The sequence below is a fragment of the Bactrocera oleae genome, chromosome 4 (genome assembly GCF_042242935.1).
Source record: "Bactrocera oleae isolate idBacOlea1 chromosome 4, idBacOlea1, whole genome shotgun sequence".
Taxonomy (NCBI): domain Eukaryota; kingdom Metazoa; phylum Arthropoda; class Insecta; order Diptera; family Tephritidae; genus Bactrocera; species Bactrocera oleae.
The window spans coordinates 32,260,417-32,269,244 of NC_091538.1; the positions used below are offsets into that span (position 1 = coordinate 32,260,417).

Genomic DNA, 8,828 nt, shown 5'->3' on the forward strand with positions numbered 1-8,828 from the left:
CGGACCATAGATATAATTTATATTGTGCCATGTTTAAATGCGTTTGTACGATGGACACTAGTTTGGCTAGTAATAGCGCTCCACATAGTTCAAGTCGTGGTATACTTATTGTTTTTAAAGGAGCCACTTTTAATACTAATAAGTGGTTTGTGGTCGCAGTGTCGCTTTGTATGCGAACATATATAGTTGCGAAATATGCCTTTTCAGAAGCGTCACAGAAGCCGTGTAGTTCGACTTTGTGCTCTGGGGCATAATTTACCCAACGTGGGATTTGTATCTGTGAGATATCATTTAGATTGCTCGCAAACTGGGACCACTTTTCTAAACGAAGTGGTTTTACTTGTTCGTCCCAGTCGGTTCCATCTAACCATAATTCTTGTATTAGGATTTTGGCTTGTATCATAACTGGCGAAAGCCATCCTGCGGGGTCGAAAAGTTTTGCCACAGAGGATAGAATTTGTCGCTTTGTTATGGCGGATTATGCATATATTGACTCTGTAGTGTATGAAAACTGGTCAGATATCGCATTTCATTGGATCCCCAGAGTTTTTGTTGTACTTTCCTTTTCGAATTTAAGGAAATTAGTATCTAACAAATTTTTATGTGGTATATTTTTTAAAATATTAGGGTGGTTCGCCGTTAACTTTTTCAACGGAAACCCTGCGGTTTTGAGGGCTTTTACCACTTGTGATAGTGATTCGTATGCTTGTGGAAGACTGTGACTTCATACGTTTGTGTTTTTAACACCTGGGTTGCCAGAGGAAATTCTGAGTTGGCGTTTCCTGCTTATTCGTGCAGTGTTCGAATGGCTGAATAGGGAGCACAGTTGACACCAAAGGTAACTGTTTTCAATTTATAGTCGCGGAGTGGACTATTGGGAGATTTTCGGAAAATAATTCGCTGAAAATCTTGATCGTCTTTGTGTACGACTATACATTTTTATTTAAATATACGCCAATTTAAAATGAGTAGCATTAAATCTGGTTGGAACGTGGGTCCCGTAGCATATCATTTAGGGAATTCCCCGAGCTAGTAGATCTTGATGCATTAAAAACAACTCTTACTTTAGTTGTTTTTTTGTCTGGCTTTACTACTGCGTGATGAGGCAAGTCAAATGAGTAATATTTGCCATTTATGATTTTTTCGCATGGACTAACTTCCTCCATGTGGTCTAAATGGAGATATTCTTCCAACACATCATCATATACTGGTTTGAGTTCGCCTTTTTTAAGTAGGTTTTTTTCCATACTTCGAAACTGCTGCATTGCAGAGGTGCGAGAGTGACCTAAGGCGATGGTGTTGGGAAATTGTTGTTTTAGTGGTAGTCGTACGACGTACCGACCATTATCTGATCTAGTAGTTGTGGCTTTGTAAAAGTCTTCACAATACTGATCTTCAGGGGTTGTGATTGATATGGGGAGGAGTTTTTCTAACTCCCAAAATTTTTTCAATTGTGAATTGAGGTATTCGTTTGAGATTTCCTCAACCTGAGTGGTCATGGTGGTAACTGGTTCCGAAACTAATCCACTTATGATCCACCCAAAAATAGTGTTTTGTGCCAGAAGTGTATTTGAAATTTTCTCAATACCTTCGAGTATTATCTGTGGTATGAGATCGCTGCCTAATAGAAGGTCTATTTGAGCGAGAGTGTTGCAGTTGGGATCTGCTAGCTTTAGGTGTGAAACATTTTGCCAATGCTTGCTATTTATGTGATAGCTTGGAAGCATATTTGTAAATTGCGGTAAGACTATAGCTTCTGCTAGTATGTGCTTATCCGCTTGGGGGGAAATTAGGGTAATGGGACAGATTTTATTTGAATTTTGGACAGCTCTTCCGCCCATTCCCGTGATTTCAAAATTGGCTAGTTTTGTTGGTAGTTGTAGCCTATTTTGAGCCCTAGACGCTATGAAAGATCGTTGTGATCCTTGGTCTATTAAGGCTGTAAGTTTAAACAGCTCTCCTCGGTGTTCGATGGAGACGACTGCTGTGGGTAGTAGTACTCTACTTTGATTTTCGCTGTGTAGCGTTTGGGTTTTTATTGCCTTTGAGCAGCATGGTGCTTCTTGGCAATTTTCGGGATTTAGCACTTCGGGATTTGCTGTTGCAACTAAACCCGTCTTTTCATATTTGCGCTGTTTGTTGTTTTGCAATTAAATTTGCTTTCGCACTCTTTAAGTGTATGCGCATGTGACAAGCAGTTTGTACAAAGTCTTTTTGTTTTTACAAAATTGCTTCGGTCGATAATATTCAATTTTTTGAATCTCTCGCAAGATTTGAGCTTATGCCCTCCTGTACATAGTTCGCATGACGTTTGTTTGTACTGTTCGGATGTAAACGTTTGATTTTTGAAGAAGCTTCTATTTAAATTGTTGTTGCTACTGGCTTGGGGTCTGTGGAAGCATCTATTTAGATCATGTTGAACGGGTTTCGTTCTGACCATTTTTTTATCTACCCTTTCTGCGATTTCATATTGGGTAGTTAGGAAATCTTTCATTTATTGCCACGTGGGGCATTTTCTTCGTGATGAGAGCGATTGCTCCCACAAAAGTAATGATTTTTCTGGTAAAGCGGAGGTGCATATATTTACCAGTATTGGGTCCCAGCTGTCTGTGGGAATATTTTGGGTCGATAGAACCGACAAGCAATTATAAACAGTGGATTGCAGTGTTATAAACTCTTCACTTGTTTCCTTTTGAATCTTAGGCAAGTTCATTAGTATCATTACTTGCTTATCGACCAATATTCTCTCATTTTTATATCTAGATTTAAGACCTTCCTAAGCCAAATTGAAATTATCGTCATTTAGTGCGAACTGTTTTACTATTACGCCTGCTTGACCTTTTGTTTTGTATCGGAGGTGATACAATTTTTGTGCATTTGATAATTTTGGGTGGTTCATGTAAACGGCTGTAAACATGTCCCGGAAGGACGGCCATTGTTCATAACCACCATGAAATATTTCTGTGTCACATGCGGGCACCTTGAGATGGATACCTGAACTTGCCTCTTGACTTTGTACTTGTGGCAGCTCTACTCGCTGATGTGGAGTAGGTGCAATTGCTTTTATTAGCTTCAGCTGATCGGAAATCATTGCTTTATTGTCTTCGAACTGGTCTAAGCAGTTTTCATATTTGGCGTAAGCCGAGGACTTAAAATTTTCTGGTAGATCTGATTCGTCAGATTCTACTATGGCGTCATATGAAGCTTGGAGACGTATCCAAAAATTGTCGAGATTTTCTTTTTTGATTTCTAATGCCGATTCAGAATTATCTTGAATCGGAGCAGATGAAAATCGAGTGCAGTATCTTATCAAACTGTCACTCTCAGCAATGAATTTACTGTATGTAATGTCTGTCCCCCTCTTTTGTTTTGTAGCACCTTGCTTTGAGCGTGTAGCTTCTGCAGGTGTAAATGGACTTTTTTCGTCCGAAATCATTTTTGGTACTCTTAATAATTGTGTAGATTTAGAATCTTTCGAATCTGCGTTCATTTAAAAAAAACAAAATTCAATTAATCAAATGATTTCTCTCAGTGTAAACTGATTAAATTTAAGCGAAATTCGTAATTTTAACGCGTAATCTCTTTTATCTAAATAAGAGAATTAGTAAATCGGTTTATTTTTTTTTTTTTAATCGGATTAAATAAGATAGCGTGTTTCGTTGTTATGGTATTTATTTATTATTTATCTCGATTGTATTGTTTATTTCAACAATTATTCAAATTGCAAAATCTATTTTTATATCTTTATTGTGGTTGTATGCGTTGTAGGGTATACCTATAAGCGAATTAGTATATGTCAATGAGAGCTCGTATAAGAGATCAATGTACTTTATACATATATATGCAATCCTACTTGTTTTTTGTTTGCCAAACAACAAGGGGTATTGCTGACTATGTGCCCAAATTGGACTTTGGAATATATTGAATTAAATTGTATAGAAGCAACGTACGTTATATTGTTCACAATTTTTTATTATTGTTATTAATTTATTTATAGAAATATAAATACATATTTTAATTTAATTTTTTTTTGTTAAGAATTCGTTTTGTGAAGTTCTTTAACTTGTAGTGGTACCCTAGTAGGGTATAATAATTTGTCCCGTACTTGTATAAGTACGTATGTAAACGAGCGGACGTAGTTTCTCAGTTACGAAAAAGCGCATAAACGTAATTAGCAACAAAGTAATCGTATGTACACTACGATTCGTTAATATGCACTCTCGGTATTGGATGTAAATATGTACGTATGTATAAGAGTAAAATAATGTGCGTATATTTTATATGTTTAAAAATTTTGTATTTTCTTTACCTTTCTCTCTCTTCTCCTTTTTTTTTGTAGGTAAAATATGTTAATATATTGCATGCGCTCAAAATTATAAGTTGCTAAAAATTTTGGTATATATTGTGCAAAATATGTAAATATGTATGTAATGAGAGTCTTGGCATATAGGTAAGCAATTCTTAAATTTTTTTTTTGTTTTTTGAGAATATTCTTCTTATATCTCTTTTTATTCGTTATATGTTGCTATGTGGGTATATGTATTTGTTTTTTTTTTTTTGTTTTGTTTTTTATTTGCCTTTGCTTACTTGTTTTAGGCAATCCTGCTTATTACTTGATCAAGCATAAGGGGTATTGCCGGATAGTTTTGCAAGTAGAGTACTTGAATTTGATATATATGTATATATCATATATAATATTTGTGTTTTGGATTTGGAATATTTGTGTTAAACACGAAGGTAAGCTTTCCTAGGCAAAAAAAAATAAATATATATATTTAGATATATACATATATATATTATATATATATATATATAATATATATATATAATATATATATATAATATATATATGTATATTATGTGTCTACATTTTTTTTGGTAAAACCCTAAATACCGCTAATAAAACAGTTTAGCAACCGTTTTTGATAACCGTAATAAATATACATATACCCCTCAGTAGTGAGGTACAAAACGGAATCGATACAACTCACATGAATATCCGTCAAGGGATTGTGGGGAATATAGCCTGTTTTTGTATGTGGATGCCTGTAGGTGTATCCAATCCTTTCCTGGGATGTGGGTCCTTGAGGTTTTTGATTGGTTTTTCTTGTATTATTTTCGCGCCCATTTTATGTTAATATGTATATACATATATATGAGTTTTGATAAGCGCCCGTTTTCAGTTGATTGTGTTTTGTTTTTCCGCGCCCGTTTTTTTTTTTGTTCACTGCACTGTTAGTTATGCCCCAAAAGCATATGTATATTTTTTAGTTTTTGTGGTCACTGCACTTTTTATGCACCATAGGCATATGTATATATATATTTTTATTTATTTTTTTTGTTGTTGTGGTCATTGCCACAAAAAGCATATGTATATATATATATTTTTTTTTTCTTGTTGTTGTGGCCACTGCACTGTTTCATGCACCAAAGCATATGTATATGTACATATATATATATACATATATATTTTTTATTTTTTTTGTTTTTCTCGTCACTGCACTTTTTTTTTGTTTTTTTTTCACTGTTTGTTCATTTTTTTTTCCGTTCACTTTGTCACTGTATTCCGCAAATGAGAAGCGTACGTTTCTTCGTTTCAAAATTATTCACAAACTTTTATTTTGATAATTGCAATAATTACAAATTATTTTGATAATTGCAATAATTACAAATTATTTTGATAATTGCAATAATTACAAATTATTTTGATAATTGGGGTCGGCTTTAGAATAACGTCCCACGCTTTCGGGTATAAAATGGGTATGGGCGGATAGAGGAGATCCTCCAGATCAAGAATATATATAGATATAGCCGCGGGAAACTTATAGTTTTCGAGATATTTACGTTTAAAGTTGAAAATTTCAACTATTTAAAGTACGTATTTTTGCGATTTAAAATGAATTATACACTTATATTTTTCACTTTTATATCCACTAACACTTGACTAATTCGTTTTTAGAAATTTTTTTTTATATTAGATGCTGCAAAAATAGCTTTATTTCAATAATTAAATCATTCTTCAATTTTATTAATTTTGACAATAACAAAATGGTTGTGAATGTCAAAACATCAGTGTTGCCATACTAATATATTTTGTAAACGAAGAAAAATAAAATAAACAGAGACATTGTATCCTAGATACAGGAAACGCAAAAAGAATTTCTGCGCGTAAAAACTTTGGTACACCCCGGTGTTGGACCGACCAGGGTTATTTTTTTAAAGCGCGGCCGAAGACCGCCAACGCTAAAAGCAGTTCTGCGCGAAAAATATTTTGATACACCCCGGTGTTGGACCGACCAGGGTTATTTATTTTGAAGCGCGGCCGAAGGCCTCCAACGCAAAAAGGAGTTCTGCGCAAAAAAACCTTGATACACCCCGGTGTTGGACCGACCAGGGTTATTTTTTTAAAGCGCGGCCGAAGGCGCGCAACGCAAAAAGAAGTTCTGCGCGAAAAATATTTTGATACACCCCGGTGTTGGACCGACCAGGGTTATTTTTTTTTAAGCGCGGCCGAAGGCCGCCAACGCAAAAAGAAGTTCTACAAGAAAAAAGTAATATTGTCATAGAGGGTATAACATAATACTTAACATCAATGCTTTGTAATAGTTTATTTCTCTAGGTTTTGGATTCCTGTATTTGGGGTATTATCTGTTTTAATTTCTTTCAGTTCAATTACAAAAGATGTCGATAAGGTAACACTGGTTATTTGAAATTTTGCAACCCTTTTGTTATTGTCAGAATTAATAGAATTTAACAATAATTTAATTATTGAATTAAACTGTTTTTGCACTATATAATGTAAAATAAATGTGTACAAACGAATTAGTGAAGTGTTAGTGGATATAAAAGTGGAAAATATAAGTGTGTAATTCATTTTAAATCGCAAAAATACGTACTTTAAATAGTTGAAATTTTCAACTTTAAACGTAAATATCTCGAAAACTATAGGTTTTTATATATAATCTTGATCTGTGTTGTCTTTTGTGTGGTGTGTCTGAGTTCTTCGGGGCGGGAATTATAACTCATTTAGCCAGTGCGCTACACGAAATTTTTTGGCATTATGAACACTTTGTGGTGTTATGAATTACATTTTGACCGTTTTAGGGTCCAATGTAGTTATTTAAATAGTGCAGTATATAAAATAAATCAGAAAGCATGAAAGCAATTGTTTAAAAAAAATAATGAAATAAATTAACAAAGTTTAAGGTAACAGAGTTCTCATTGGGAGTCTTCAATTTCATGCTCACCTACACAGTCACAGTTTCTCTCATGCCGATCACTGCCTTATAGCACAAACAGTCACCGACATTCCTCCTTTCCGTACTTATCGGTCATGTCGAAACAAATTTGTCAAAATTTGTGCCCGTAGTGAAAACGTAGAAATCAGCTGTTCTCTTTTCTTTACATTTGACATTTCTTACAATTTTTGTAATCAAGTCGACAGCAACATGGAAGTAGACGATATTGATGAAATGTTTTTAAGTTTGTGCGAATTGTACACATTGTATAAAAGGTATAAAAACCAAAAAAACAGAGACGGTATAAAATACGCCCAATCAATAAGGACTGGGCCACCGTTCGTTGGTTTTATTGTAAGTTGATTATATATGTGCTTTTATTATAATTGTCAGCTATTTGTCACAAGGCGTATCGGTGCAGAGTAATGCATGGAGTTGTAAATTAGAGAAGACAACAGTGCGGGAAATCATATTAGCGACGTGTAAGGTAATCTGGCGGTTGCTTTCCCCAGTTTATGTAAGTGAGCCCACATAATCTCAATACAAGGATATCGGTAAAGATTTTTTAAATATATGGAACATTCCGAATTTTGTCGGTGCAATAGATGGCAAGCACGTTGCTATTAAGTGTCCGGTCAATTCCAATTCGATGTTTTACAATTATAAAAAGTTCTATAGCGTCGTTTTGATGTCAACATGTGATGCGAAATATACGTTCACATCAGTTAGTATTGGCAGTGATGGAAGTCAAAGTGACAGAGATACAGTCTATAAAATTGTTTATTGTACGAGTATAATGAACTTTCATTAATCTCTGCCTTTGTCACCTCCTTTTGCCATTGTCTGATGTGTCACCAGAACCTTTTCCACACTTTTTCGTTGAAGATGTTGCATTTCCGTTACGAAGTATGCGGCCTTATCCCGGATTAAATCTTACAAACACCAAGCGCATTTTTAACTATCGACTGTCACGCGCTCGTAAAGTCATACAAAATGCGTTTGGAATATTGACTGCTCGTTGGAGAATTTTGAAAACGACGATTGAATGTAATTCAGAAAATTCTGAAAAAATAGTGTTGGCTTGCATATATTTTTAATGTGAAATGATCACAATCGTTGGTACTGTCCGGAAAACTATGTAGATCGAGTTAAGGGAGATAGAATCGTTCATGTCGGTGAATGGCGTAGAGAGGACGAAAATTACGACTCTTTACGACCAATGCGAGCTTTAGTGCGTAAAGGTCCTTTATATGCGTTTAACTTACGAGACAGACACTCTAGCTATTTTATTAATGACGGATCTTTACCATACCAGAACAACATAGACATTACCTTAGGTGGATCATATGTATAATATTAAAAAATAACTAAAAAATTTTCATGAATTCTTAAATTTATATATTTATTTCTTTTCTTAATTAATTTTAAAACATAAACATTACACATGTATATGTAGTTACTATTAAATAATAAATATAAATGAATACATAACTAAATCTCTATTAACAAATATTAAAAACAGAAAATTAAATTAACTAACTTCAAAACAAACACATTGACTTACATAAAAATGTATGCTATAACATAAAT

At 34.2% G+C, this 8,828-nt stretch overlaps 1 pseudogene; it reads left to right on the forward strand.

Annotated features, from left to right (window-relative positions):
- The window catches only part of LOC138856942 (uncharacterized), a 52,383-nt pseudogene extending 43,791 nt beyond the window's left edge, over window positions 1-8,592 (forward strand).
- Window positions 8,593-8,828: the final 236 nt, after the last annotated feature.